General features: G+C 42.8%; 1 pseudogene; it reads right to left on the reverse strand.

Moving 5' to 3' along the window:
* Window positions 1-12,612: 12,612 nt before the first annotated feature.
* On the reverse strand, window positions 12,613-13,226 carry LOC132349001 (large ribosomal subunit protein eL18-like; annotated as a pseudogene).
* Window positions 13,227-15,406: the final 2,180 nt, after the last annotated feature.

Here is a 15,406-nt window from a genome sequence, read left to right on the forward strand (position 1 = left end):
TGTACATATATACATATATACACATATAGAAAGCTAGTGGGAAGCAGCCGCATAGCACAGGGAGATCAGCTCTGTGCTTTGTGACCACCTAGAGGGGTGGGATAGGGAGGGTGGGAGGGAGGGAGATGCAAGAGGGAAGAGATATGGGAACATATGTATATGTATAACTGATTCACTTTGTTATAAAGCAGAAACTAACACACCATTGTAAAGCAATTATACTCCAATAAAGATGTTAAAAAAAAAAAATACTACACCACACTTATTCATCTGTCTTTTCGACAAATGCTAGCTAAGCACCTGCTGCTTGAATGACATGGTGCTGGGTGCGGGGTCTACAGGGTAAATGCATCAAGCGTGGTGCCTAGCCTCACCCAACTTAGAGTCTAGTAGGGGAGACAGAACAATCTCACACACACACATGCAACTATAAATGTTGCCATGCAAAGAACTGCTATGATAGAGCTAAGGGCCAGCACAGAACCTTGGGGATGACCTGCTTTATGTTTGGAGGATTGTGGAAGGCTCCTTTGAGGAGGTGACAGTCAAGCTGAGACCTGAAGGATGAGAAAAAGCCAGTCATGCAAGGAGACAAGCAGGAGAGATCCAAGCAGAGGGAATCAAAGCTGGATTTCTTATCATAGACAAGGAAGTGAAAATATTTTAAAATTAATATGAGCCCATTATTTTAGAGACTGGAAAGCTATTCCATTTCTTCACCTAATTGCTCTGCTTCTTAGAGATGGTGCTCTATTGATCAGCCTTTCTGCGTTGCTTGTCACAGTCTTGTATCATTTGCTCAATTTGTGGCTGAAAAGAGCCCTCTCAGAGGTTTGGAGGGACTGTTCATTTCTCTCCCCAAACCCAAACGATGGTTAGCAGCGTCGTTCAGCACATAGACTGCAATAAGAAGACCCAGGTTCCATCACTTCTTAGTTGTGTGACCTTGGGCAAGGCGCTTCCTCTCTGAGCCTCAGTTTCTTCATTTCTGTAATTGAGGATACTAAAAGCACAATCTCAGAGGGCTAAAATAGTGTGTGTGAAGAACCTAGCACAGTATCTGGCACATTGTAATTGCTCCAGAAATGTTACGCACTGTTATCGTGGTAAGCCACATTCAGACAAATTAAACTACCTTGTACATGCAAGCGTGCTGGTTAACGCTTCTTCAATTATTTCATTCCACGCACATTGCAGCAAAAAGCAGATCCCTCTGTGGTTGTGACTGAGGGCTTGTGCTTAGAACTACATGGGTCCTGGCAAGATGGGTAAGAAGACTTGTGTGGGAGTCGGGGGGGGGGGCTGAGACCTGGAGTCAGAGGTGAGATCTTTTAAACTGGACGAGTATTGCTCAGGGCAGAACCCCAGGGAAGGTGTCAGCCCTGGGGGACACCAACATGGTGACACTTACAAAATAAGGAAAAAGAGAAGACCCAAGAAGTGGAAGCCGGAGCCGGGCTGGCAAAAGCCACAATTGCTGAGCTGGACTGCTCAGGACTCAAATACAAGCCAGCAGAGAGCAGGCGATTCCAGCCATCGGGGAAAATCCAAACAGGGCCGTATTCAGGACGAGGGAGAGTGCTTAGGAGGCCTGGGAAGCTCTGAGCTGGCTAGCAGGTGGTCTCCCTGAGGGTCAGCATCTCTATGCATCAAAGAATTTGGTTAGAACTTGTCCTCTCCACCCACCTTGGAGACATTTATATCTGTGCCTGAAGAAACAATCACATCTGACAAGATAACTTAGGGTTCAGCCAGGAGATCCTTAAAGTAATACACTTTGTTGGATATGTTTTTATATTCTCTCTCCATTGAATGATACTTGGATTTCCTCTCTCTCCCCCGCCCCCAACCCCCGGCTCCCCAGCTTGGTCCATAGCATCTTCTAGGTCAGGGGTCCCCAACCCCCGAGCCATGGACAGATACTGGTCTGTGGTCTGTTTGGAACCGGGCTGCACAACAGGATGTGAGCAGCGGGTGAGCGAGTGAAGCTTCATCTGTATTTACAGCCACTCCCCATCACTTGCATTACCACCTGAGCTCCACCTCCTGCCAGCATTATGGTGAGTTGTATAATTATTTCATTCTATATTACAATGTAATAATAATAGAAATAAAGTGCACAATAAATGTAATGCACTTGAATCATCCTGAAACCATCCCCCCCCCCATCCCCCGTCCGTGGAAAAACTTTCTTCCACAAAACCGGTCCCTCTTGCCAAAAAGGTTGGGGACCACAGTTCTAGGTCATGCCTGGGATTCGCCTTAACTGACTCCCAAATCTTGCCTCTAACATCATGGACCACATTCTAGGCTTGCCAAAAGCTTTTGTAATTAACCACACTTCCTTCCCTGGCATTAGCCAGATCCATGCTGAAATTCTCCAAGTCCAGCTCATCTAAGTGGCTCTCCTGAAGTCAAATGCAAGGAAGATTTTCTGCTTTAGCTAGCTGGCAGGATTAACATTCATTAGGATTTCTTTAGCCCACTCCCTTGGCCTCCCTCTTCACAACCCACCAAACCCTTGGACATCCCCACTAAGCTCTGGAGCGCCTTGGAAAACCATTTGAGCATTGCTGCTTTGATCCAAAGCCCCCATTCTATCCTTAGGAAAACTAAGTTTGGAGTCACGGTCTCAGCTTCATCACAGCCTATACTCCATGTTCAATCCTTCCTTGAAGTTCAAGCAAGACAAAGACAGAAGAGCCAAGTAGGGAGGCCTCCATCTCCATGGGGAGCTACCCATCTTCCTCCTGTCTCTGCCTTCCCAGATCCCAAAGCTACCTCTCCTCATGGCAGACCAACCAGTACATGTGTCAGTTCTGCACTGAGGTTCCAGATGCACCCTCAGCACCCAGCTGGGGAGACTCAACAGTGAGTCACTGTGCTGGCCAGTCCCCCAGATCAACTCTATTTCCTTTTCTAACCTGCTCCCTGACCCAGGAATCTGACCCTGGTACTGGGTTCAACCAATGGGAGTCACTGCAAGGTAGGAGGAGAGAGAGATCGGGTCATTTCTACTCCACTCCTTCCTGCTTTGGTGCCATGCCTCTGGAAGTAGCTACATCCCTCTGTGACTAACCGCTCTCACCATCCCCACCGGCTCCAGCTCTCACTGGGCCCCAGTAATGTTATTTCCTCCCTTTGTCTCTTTGACCCTAATTGGTATGAGCTCTCTGCTGCTGTGCCTCTCTGGGTGGCCCCTTGTTGATTCCTTTAACTCTGCCCATACCTCTATAAGTAGTACGTTCATAAGAATGTCTTCATTCGAATCATCCAGGATGAATTCTGTTTCTCACCAGGCTCCAAAATGATGCAATCACATTCCCCAGACTCAAGGCCTAATGGCCCAGCCTTGGCAGCATTAAGCCTGCCTGTCAAAGCCCCAGGCTGCCCCAGATCTAAGCTCTGCTACAAGACCTTAGGCCTGGGGTGTAGGCTTCCCTGCCCTCCATCTGGCATCACATCCTCCCCGGGACTGCCCTTTGATGTCCAGCTACTTCCCAGCTGGCCTTGATCTAGTGAAAGGCCTTGCCTCCCCAGTCCTACCCTCTTGGCCTCTCCTCAAAACTCCATGTTGTCCAGGCCAGAGCCAGCCTCATGTCCTCATGGCCTACGCCTCCATGTGGCCTTGGCTCAGACACACCCCATTTATGCCTTTTCCATACCCTTTGCTGGCCCCCCCACCATGGATTTTTCAACCAGTGCTCCAGGGCACTGCAAAGAAGGTATCCCCTATGGAGAATACTGGGAGGAAAACCAGATGAGTATAGTATATGGAAACCAAGGGAGGAAAGAGTCTCAAGAAGGGGGCGATCAGCACAGAGAGGGTATATACAGTGAGTTCATATCCAATCACAGTAGACTCTGCAGTCTGGGTTTGGAACCCAGATCCTCTGCTTCCTAGATATATATGACCTTGAACAAGTCAGATGGCCTCTGAGCCCCAGTTCCCACTACGTACAAAAGGAACAATGATGGCGCCCACCTCCTAGGGTGGTTCCATTATGTAACCAAGTTGTAAAGCCCCTAGCACAGCACCTGACACATGCGAACTGTTTGGTAAATGGTAGCTCTAACTCTGAATATTAATTCGCTCAGCAAACACTCGTGGGCACTCATGAAATGACCCTGCCAATGAGGATGCTGAACCAAGATGGGCTCTAGTCTCAAACAGATGACGTCAATCATTAAATTTCAAGGGAGCAAATGCTGAGTGGCCTAAAAGAGGCCCAGAGGGTGACTACAAGAGTCCTAAGAAGGGAAAATTCCTGTTGTTGCCAAGGTATGTGTTAGCAGAGCTCCAGGCACAGAAGCTCACCACGGACGAGAGACCCTTTGAGCCAGGCCTTCAAGGATAGATGGACGAATAGCCGGGAAGAGAGAACAGCCTGGGCAAAGGCCCAGAGGGAGGACGCTGGACAGCCAAGAGGGGTTCTCAGGGCTCCCTGCTGCTCTCTGGTGCCAAACTCAAGGGTAAATGGTCCCGAGCCCAGACGACAAATTCATGGCAGCCGCAGCTCCCAATCCTGCTCTCCCCGTCACAAACACTGGGACAAGATCATTAGGTGATTATATTTTTAAGGCCCAAATTGTTTTATTTGTTTCCCTGCCAGCTTTCATGAGGCCATCAGTCATTCCCCACACAGATAACATTTCTTATGTACATTGACAGAATAAATTACATGGTTCTCATCCGGCAAATCAACATTACAGGGGAACATTATCTTTTGCAAAACGCTGCCTGGGCACATCATAAATCCTAAACAGGTTTATTACATCTGTCTTGTCATAGATTCATTTTATTGAGAAGTGGGGTTTTTTCCAGATTAATAATCACATTAATAGACGAGATTCTTTTTCAGAGGATTGTTTTCTTGGAGAAACCAAAGGAAGAATTTCACGGCTGCAGAGCCTTGTCTCACTGGTGAAGTAAGGCTGTCCTTGTCATGCTGGCAGTGTCCTCCAGGGCTGGGAACTGGGAACTCTTGACTCACCCGGGGACTTTGAACCAGCCTGTGATTCCTCACCTCTGATTTCACAGCTCTCTCCAAAGGACATATCCAGAAGTTTCCAAGAGGGTGTCAAACATGTATTGTTATATGAAACCAATCAAATGAATATTTAATGAGTAACTAGCCTGTGTGCAACTGACAAACCAATGGGGGAGAGAAAGCTAACCCACATGGAACAGTAAGAAAACAATTCAGGAAGGAACGTGGAGAATCCGGCTTCCGGCCTCCCTCCATGCTTGGGTGGCTCAGCTACCCCGGGATGGGTGACTTATTGCCTCTGGGCTTCTTTCTCCTCTTTTTGTTAAGTGAAGGGATTGATATAGATCAAGGGCTAGCAAATTATGGCTCACGGGCCAAATCCAGACCCTCACCTGTTCATTAAATGAAGTTGTATTGGAACATGGCCACACCCATTCATTTATATTTTGTTTATGGCTGATTTTGTGCTGCAGTGGCAGAGCTGAGTAGCTACAACAGAGACCGAATGGTGTGAAAAGCCTGAATTATTTACTGCCTGGCCTCTTAACAGAAAAATTTGCCAACCTCTGGCCTAGGTAAACTCTGGGTGGAAGATCTGAGAGCCGAGTAGTGGGATCCGTACTGAAGTGCTCATAGTAACATTGACTCGAGCCCACCATGCTAAGTGCTTTCCTGACATCATCTCATGTATTCTCAAAATGCCTCCATGACAAGATTCTATTCTATGGATGAGGAAACTGAGGCTTAAGTGGTCTGGTGACTTTTCTAACATCACCCAGAGGCAGAGGCAAGCTGGGAACTCAGGCCTGTCTGAAGTCAAAACCCTTGTCCTTGCCTCTCCAGTGAACGTGTTGCCTGGAGTCTGGAGATGTAATCAGTGAGGGCTGGGGAGGTTTCTTAGAGGACCTCAAATTTGGCACATAGGACTTTGACGCGTGGAGAGGAAGGAGGAGGAGCTCCCGGCAGTGGGAACTCCTGGGGGATAAAGGAAGCGATCGTTATGTATCACAGAGCTAGCCCTGGTGTAAGGTGAGAGACTGGCCTCCCACCAGTGCCCCGGGCGGGCATCGCCTCACTCAAGCCTTACAACCACTCTGAGGTGGGTGCTCCTCTGCCCCCCTCCCAGCCCCAGAGGCAGGCGTCTGCCCACAGTCAAGGTTCCCTCTTCTCTCACATGTATTGAGTGAGTTTTTTCACCATGTCTGGCTCTCACCTGGGCTAAGGGAGAGAGCTGGTGGGATACTTAGGCCTTTAAAGTGGGATCACTCAACCCGGGGGCAGGAGGCATGGGGGTGGCAGGACCCAAGGGGAAGGCTAAACTCGGGGGCAAATTGGAGGCTATCAGAGTGGCTGACCATGACCTTCTGGGGATCATCTCTCAACCCCTTCTCTGTTCCCATCAGAGAAGACCTTGTGTCCATATGATGGGCAAAAAGGCCCCACACACTCAGCTGCAGTTACCCCTCTGACTCATGGCCCCTGCTCTCCGCTCCATCACTCTGCTGCAGCCACACCTCCCCTGTCCCCCACACCAGGCCCCCTCGCTACACAACCCCAGAAGATACTCTTCACATAGTGGCTTTCGTGAAAGCTGTCCGTGGAGTTGGGCGACTCGCACCCTTTTGCACTTGCTGTTCCCTTAGCCTAGAATAATCTTCCATAACATATCCAAGGGCTGGATTCCTCAGCTCCTTCAGGTTTTTGCATAAAAGTCATATTCTCAGTGCATCCTTCCTGACGTTTTATACAAAATTACGTCCTCCACACCACACCCTCCCTTCCCACCTTCCCTGCCTTAGTTTCCTCTATATCATTTACCTCCACCTGGTTTATTTGTTTACTGTGTCTACCAGTGCTCCCTCTCTGCCCCCAGTAGAACATAAGCTCCATGAGGGCAGGATTTTGGCTCTTCTTTTCATTACTGTATCTCTAATACCTAGAATAAAGCCTGGCACATAGTAAGTGTTCATTATATAATTGTTGGTTAGAAGTTTAATACATCTTAACATTGTTCTATAACTTGCTAGATTTGGTTTTGTGGACAAGCTATTTCATTTTTCTAATACATTCTCAGTTTCCTCCTCTGTAAAATTAAGGTGAAAACAGTATCTTCTTCACTGGGTGTTATTAGAAATAATTGAAAAACAAAACAGAGGAAATGTAACATGCTTGGCTCAGAGTGTAGCCAGAGCCTCACACAGAGCAGGTGCTAGGAAGATGTGTCCCTTCCCTTCTGAGGACAATCACTGAAGTCAAACATGACTGCACTGGAGTCAAACATACCTGCAGGCATACCTGCATACCTGACTGAAGTCAAACATAACTGCACTCATACCTTGAACTTGAAGTCAAGACCAAGACTGCGTCCATCAGGCTCTGGTGTCAGACCACGGGAGAAACTCAGCTTCACTACTGACTAACAATGTGACTTAGGAAAGGTCCTTCACCTCTTCGCATCTCAGTTTGCTCATCTGTATAATGGGTTATAACAAAGTCGACTTCATAAAGTTGTTTGGGACATTGAATGAGGTAAATCATGAGAGTTACTTGGCATAAGACATGGTCCATATGATCTCAATAGATGTTAATGATGAGGAAGAGAATGATAAGAATCCCCAAGAAGGCTGCCTGGGAAGGAGGTGTTGGCCCAGCCTTCGAATCCTCTGGTCCTTGTCCTCTTGGCACGGAGTCAGTTCCTGACAGATCAGGCCTGAGCAGGTTAATGTGCAATGGCTTCTCCCCCCGTCTCCTTTTTTAGCACAGAAATCCGTCCTAGCACCTCTCATTATCCACTTCATCAGTCTCAAACCATTGGCTAATTGCACTCCCCAGCACAACCCTCATTCCCTGCCTCTCCTACAAGCTCGATAACACACAGCTGCCTCCTTCTTTGGGGCCCCACCGGGAAGCTGTAAGTAAAATATAGCAGGCGATACCCCAACTGCCTTCTCCAGGCTCCCTTTCCCCCATCGGCCCCCTGCTCCTCTCCCTCATCCCCACCTGCAGGAAAATGGCCCCACGAGAGCCATGCGTGGAGGAGGGATAAGGGAAATGGAGTTGCAATAAGATTTCATGGTTCTCTCTGGCTTTTATGTCTGCAACACTCTAACTCCTAACTGGTTGTGAACCTTGAGAAAGCAAAACACAGGAGCTTGACATTTATCCCAGCTTTCTGCCAGTGGGCACTCTCCAGACCTCAGCACAGAGAGTGGTGCCCAGAGAGAGAGCAGAAGTCCTGCTGGGGGAAGAAACAAGAGACTGACATTTGAGGCAGCCGGGGAAGCTGGAATTTGTGGGGCAGGTTATAGGAGAGTTGGAAGAGGCGCAGAACAGGAGAACCAGGATCTGCATAGGGGTTTTATTGAGTCTTTGACTGGGTACAAAGCTGGGTACGTACAGAGTGAGAATTTGTGCTGCCTGACAGAGAACAGCTCCTTGCATAGTGCGAGCCAAACAGAGGTTTTGGAGGTCACATGGTGCTGGAAGATTGTGGAGTCTGACCATCCAGAGTGGAGAGATCTTCCCGAACAGCCCGGGCATTCAGCAGAGACTCAAGGGAGACCAGACATTAAGGACTAGTCTATACTCACCCTATAAAAAGCCTAAAACCAAAAAATGGCAGACCCAAGCTGATGTACCAGTACATTAGCTATGCTTCTCAGAACAAAAACACAACATTCTTTAAAGGAAGACAACAAAAATCTAGACCTCAACAATACAGCATCCACCACGTCAAGTATACCCTTTTTGTTATGCAGGAAAATGTAACCCATAACCAGGAGAAAATTTATCAGTAGAAACAGACCTAAAGATGACACAGGTGTTGGAATTAGCAGTAAAGGACTTTAAAACTGCCATTATAAATATGTTTAAGGATTTAAAGGAGAGTACTATGTAGTGAATAAACAAATGGGAAATCTCAATAGAACAATGGAAACTACAGAAGGAACACAATAAAAATAACAGAACTGAAAAATGTACTGTCTGGAATTAAAAATTAACTTGATGAGTTAAACAATAGATTAGAAAAATTTTTTTAAAAGATCAGTGAATTTGAAAACACAGCACTTGAACCATGAAAGCCGAAGTACACAGAAAAAAAAGAATGGGAAAATGGCCTGTGGAACAATACCAAGCAGTGTAACATAAATGGAATTGAAGCCTAAGAAAGAAAAGAGAGACACTGGGGTTGAAAAAAATTTTTTAAATAATTACTGTCAAGAGAATGAGAAGACAAGCCACAAACTGGGAGAAAATATTACAAAAGATGTAACTGATAAAATATACCCAAAACTCTTAAAACTCAACAATAAGAAAACAAACAACCCAATTTAAAATGGGAAAAATATCTGAACAGAATTGTCACCAAAGATGATATACAGTGAGACATCTGTATAAAACAACAGTGAGATGTCACTATACACCTATGAGAATGGCCAAATCCAAAACACTGACAATACCAAATACTGGTGAGTTTGTGGAGCAACATGAAATCTTATTCATTGTTGGTGGGAATGCAAAATGGTACAGCTACTTTAGAAGACAGTTTGGCGGTCACTTACAAAGCTAAATGTAGCCGTACCATATGACCCAGCAATCGCATTTCTTGGTATTTACTCAAATGAGTTGAAAACTTACACTTACCCCAAAACCTATACATGAATGTTTATAGCGACTTTATTCGTAACTGCCAAAATTAGAAAGCAGGACTTCCCTGGTGGCACAGTGGTTAAGAACCTGCTTGCCAATGCAGGGGACACGGGTTCGACCCCTGGTGCGGGAAGATCCCACATGCCACGGAGCAACAAAGCCCATGCACCACAACTACTGAGCCTGCGCTCTAGAGCCCGCAAGCCACAACTACTGAGCCCGAGTGCCACAACTACCAAAGCCCACACGCCTAGAGCCCGTGTTCCACAACAAGAGAAGCCACCGCAACAAGAAGCCCGCGCGCTGCAACAAAGAGTAGCCCTGATTCGCCGCAACTGAAGAAAGCCCGCGTGCAGCAACGAAGACCCAACACAGCCAAAAGTAAATTAATTAAAAAAAAAAAACAAAATTAGAAAGGAAACAAGATGTCCTTCAATAAGTGAATGAATAAACATACTGTGATACACCCAAACAATAAAATATTATTTAGTGATTAAAAAAACAAGTTATCAAGCAGTGAAAAGACATGTAAGAAACTTAAAAACATTACTAAGTGAAAGAAGCCACTCTGCAAGGCCTACATTTTGTATTATTTCAACTATATGACATTTTGGAAAAGGCAAAACTACGGAGACAGTAAAAAGGTTAGTGGTTTCCAGGAATTAGGGGGAGGGAGGGATAAATAGGTGGAGCACAGAGGATTTTTAGGGCAGTGAAACTGCTCTGTATAACACTGTAATGGTGAATACATGTCATACATTTGTCAAAACCCTTAGAATATATAACACCAAAGAATTAACTGAAATGTAAACTATGGACTTTGGTTGATAAAGATGTGCCAATGTTGATCGTTTTTAAAAACTTTTTATTGGAGTATAGTTGATTTACAATGTTGTGTTACTTTCTGCTCTACAGCAAAGTGAATCAGTTATACATATACATATATCCACTCTTTTTAGATTCTTTTCCCATATAGATCATTACAGAGAACTGAATAGAGTTCCCTGTGCTATACAGTAGGTCCTTTTTAGTTATCTATTTAATATATAGTTGTGTTTATATGTCCATCCCAATCTCCCAGTTTAGCTCGCCCGCCTTTCCCCTCGGTAACCATAAGATTGTTTTCTACATCTGTAACTCTATTTCTGTTTTGTAAATAAGTTCATTTGTACCATTTTTTTAGATTCCACATATAAGCAATATCAAGCGATATTTGTCCTTCTCTGTCTGACTTACTTCACTCAGTATGACAATCTCTAGGTCCATCCATGTTGCTGCAAATAGCATTATTTTGTTCTTTTTTATGGCTGAGTAATATTCCATTGTATATATGTGCCACACCTTCTCTATCTATTCCTCTGTCGATGGACATTTAGGTTGCTTTCCTGCCCTGGCTATTGTAAATAGTGCTGTAATGAATATTGGGGTACAGGTATCTTTTTGAATTATGGTTTTCTCCAGGTATATGCCCAGGAATGGGATTGCTGGACCATCTGGTAGCTCTATTTTTAGTTTTCTAAGGAACCTCCATACTGTTCTCCATAGTGACTGTATCAGTTTACATTCCCACCAACAGTGTAGGAGGGTTCCCTTTTCTCCACACCCTCTCCAGTATTTACTGTTTGTAGATTTTTTTAATGATGGCCATTCTGAGTGGTGTGAGATGATACCTCATTGAAGTTTTGATTTGAATTTGTCTAATAATTGGTGACGTTGAGTATATTTTCATGTGCTTTTTGGCCATCTGTATGTCTTCTTTGGAGAAATGTCTATTTAGCCCATTTTTTGATTGGGTTGTTTGTTTTTTTGTTATTGAGCTGCATGAGCTGTTTGTATATATTGGACATTAATCCCTTGTCAGTCACTTTGTTTGCAAATATTTTCTCCCATTCTGTGGGTTTTCTTTTCATTTTGTTTATGGTTTCCTTTGCTGTGGAAAAGCTTTTGAGTTTAATTAGGTCCCATTTGTTTATTTTTGTTTTTATTTTCATTACTCTAGGAGGTGGGTCAACAAGATCTTGCTGTGATTTAAGTCAGAGAGTGTTAATGTTGGTCATTAACTGCAATAAATAAACCACACTGATGCAGAAAGTTGATGGTGAAGGAGGTTGCATGTGTATGATAAGAAGCGATATGTGGAAACTCTGGACTTTCTGCTCAAGTTTGCTGTGAACCTAAAATTGCTCTAAAAATAAAGTATATTAATTTTTGAAAATACTGAAAAAGTTTCATATATCATGAATATGTCCACCCACAAATCCAAGAAGTTCAACAAACCCCAAGCAGTGTAAACACACACACACAAACACACACAACACCATCAAAGCACATAACAAAATTTCAGAAAAAAAAGAGAGAAAAACAGCACCCTCTCCCCCGCAAAAATGCCTACAGATAGGAGAATGAAGATAAAAATATATGACTTATCACTGATTTACCACTAGACACAAGTTAGAAGGCAAGGAGAACTTAAAGTGCTAGAAAAAAAAATAAACTATCACCCTAAAAGCCTATATTCAGAAAAAAAATCCTTCAAAAATTAAGGTGAAATAGAGACATTTTAAAATAAGCCAAAGCTGGGAGAATTCATCACTAGCTGATCTGCATTATAAGAAATGTTAAAGGAAGTTCTTTAGGTTGAAGAGAAATGGTACCAGATGGAAACTAGGATCCCCATCAGGGAATAAAGTACGCCAGAAATAGTAATAAATATGAGTCAGTGTTAAAGACTTTTCTTAATTCTTAATTTCTTTAAAAGAAAAACTACTGTTTAGAGCAAAAAATGATACTACATTGTGGGAGTTAACATATGTAAAAATAAAAATAAATGTCAAAAATAGAACAAAAAGGGGGAAATTAAAATCTACTGTTGTAAGATTCTTACATTATATGTGAAGGGGAATAATATTAATTCAAGGTAGACTTTGATAATTTAAGAATGCATATTGCAATTCCTAGAACAATCTTTTTTTTTTTTTTAGCATCCAAAATCTTTTTAATAACACAGTAGGATCTGGGGTTAGTTTTTGTAGCCACGGCTAGTCCATCAGCCTCTGGCACGCTCAAACTTCCGGCCCTTGGAGCGTACATAGGGTTTGGTGTGGCTATGCGGGGTTCCTGGGGCCTTGCCGAAATGCCTGTACACCTTTCGGCCCTTGTGAGGACCAGAGAGGAGGACAGTGCCACAGCCCTTGGGGGAGTCCAGGGCCAACTTGTCGAAGGTGAGGATCTTGCCCCCAGCCTTGAGGATGCAGCTCCAGGCGCAGCTGCTCACTCGAAGAGCACACACCTTCAGTTTGGGCACCTCCTTGACATGCACATCATCAGTTATAGTCCCCACAACCACAGCTCTTTTGCCCTCCCGGCCAGGAAGCTTCATCTTCCAAATCATCCGGGAAAGGGACAGAGGTGGCCAGTTGGTGTGACTCATGAACAACCTCTTCAGTACACCTTGATTGAAGGTGAAGTTGGTTCGTCTAATAGAAACCTGTACAGCTTGACCAACAGCCTTAGGTAGATGTCCTGGCTCTTGGGCTCCTTGTGTGGAAACTTTCCGTCCTTGTTGTGGTGGATGTCAACTCCCATGATGGCTCCTCCTCCTTAGCCAGGTCCAGAAAGAGAGAGCTAGAACAATCATTTAACAAGAGATGTAGATTTTTTAAAAAACTAGATGAGATAAAAATAGAATACTAAAAATTCTCAAGAACCCAAAAGAAAAAGGAAAGGAGGGAAGAAAATTTTAAAATAACAAAGTGGAAAAACAGATATCTAATGGCAAAATGGTACTTTCAATCCAACCAAATCAATAATTATATTAAATGTAAATGAACTAAACACTTCAATTAAAAGGCAGAAATTATCTGACAATAAAAGAGCAAGACCCAATTATATCCTTTTATAATAAGACACACACTTTAAGTATAAAAACACAGAGAGGGGAGGTGTAAACTGGGAGATTTGGAGGGACATATACACACAACTGCATATAAAATATATAACTAATAAGGACCTACTGTATAGCACAGGGAACTCTACTCAGTTCTCTGTAATGACCTATATGGGAAAAGAATCTAAAAAAGAGTTGATATATGTATATGTATAACTGATGCACTTTGCTGTAGAGCAGAAAGTAACACAACATTGTAAATCAACTATACTCCAATAAAAATTTTTTTTAAAAGATTTGGGGCAATTGCAGTAATGACTGTAGATTAGATTAAAATATTGTATTAGTGGGAGAGATATGGGAACATATGTATAACTGATTCACTTTGTTATAAAGCAGAAGCTAACACACCATTGTAAGGCAATTATACTTCAATAAAGATGTCTAAAAAAAAAATTTTTTTTAAATAAATAAATAAATAAATAAATTACTATACATCCAGACAGTGGAATATTATGCAGCTATATAAATGAATAATGACAATCTCTATGTATTGATATGAATCATTTCTAAGGTATATTGTCAAATTTAAAAAATCAAAATACAGGAGAGTTTTACAGTATGCTGGCAGTTGTATGAGAAGGTAGAAAAATAAGAATTTATATTGATAGCTGTTTGTATGAATACTAAGAAATACTAGAAGATTACAAAAATCTTCTGTTTGGAGATGTGTGTAAGGAGGTGGGTTGTAGTCAGTGACAGGAGAAGAATTTTTATTGAACTTCCCCTTTTATATTGTGTTTTGACTTTTTGAACTATGGGCTATATTATAAAAACCAAGTAAATATCAAAGAACAGTAGTTTCTTATGGGGAGAAAATAAAACAAAATTACAATAAAAATACATGACAAAAACTGCATATAAGGAAAGAAAAAAAAAAAAGATTTGGGGCAATTGCAGTAATGACTGTAGATTAGATTAAAATATTGTATTAGTGTTAAATACTCTAAAATTGCTAACTTTTTGGGTGATGTAAGAGGATATTCTTGTTCTTATGAAATGCATACTGAAACATTAAAGGGGTAAAGAACCTAATGTATGTAATCTACTCTCAAATGGTCCAGAAAAAAAATGAATATAGCTAGAGAAAGGTAAGGCAGATTCTGCAAAATACTAAAATTTGATAAATCTGGAAAAAAATTTTTAAATAAAAATAAATAATAATATAAACACAGAGAAGTTAAAAGTGAAAAGATGCACTAATTTAAAAAAAGAGTATATTAATATCAGTTGAAGTAGATTCAAGACAAGGAATACCACTAGAGGAAAGGAGGAAATTTTCATATGATAAAAAGAGTCAAATAATCAAGAAGACAGAACAATCCCAAATATGTATGCATCTAATAACAGAGCTTACGAACACATGAAGCAAAAATGAACAGAACTAAAGATCTGTGTGTTTCACTGTATGTAAATTATATCTCCATAAAAACCAAGAAATTTTTTTTAAAAGACAGGTTCTCTGGCACAGAAATAGGTCTGGGGCTCAAGGTCAAGACATAACCTGCAGTCAGAGTCCCAGAGGGTTGTCCCAGAGCTCTGAAATCCCTCCTGCCTGCAGCCAGGGAGGAGCTCTGGCAGCTGGCTCAACACAGAGCCAATGGTCTCAGAGGAAGGTAAGAAATCATACCTGTGAGGGAAGCAAGGGGACAAGGGCAGGGAGCTGGTCAGAGCTTAACAGACACCACTAGTAGGTAGAACACAGTGTAATGTCCTATGTCAGCCCTTTTATTTTCCTTATAATCCTTACTACAACTTGTAACCATTGCGTTTATCTATGTGTTATCTCGGTTGGTGTCCATCTCTCCCCTAACCTGTA

Source organism: Balaenoptera ricei, chromosome 1 (genome assembly GCF_028023285.1).
Source record: "Balaenoptera ricei isolate mBalRic1 chromosome 1, mBalRic1.hap2, whole genome shotgun sequence".
Taxonomy (NCBI): domain Eukaryota; kingdom Metazoa; phylum Chordata; class Mammalia; order Artiodactyla; family Balaenopteridae; genus Balaenoptera; species Balaenoptera ricei.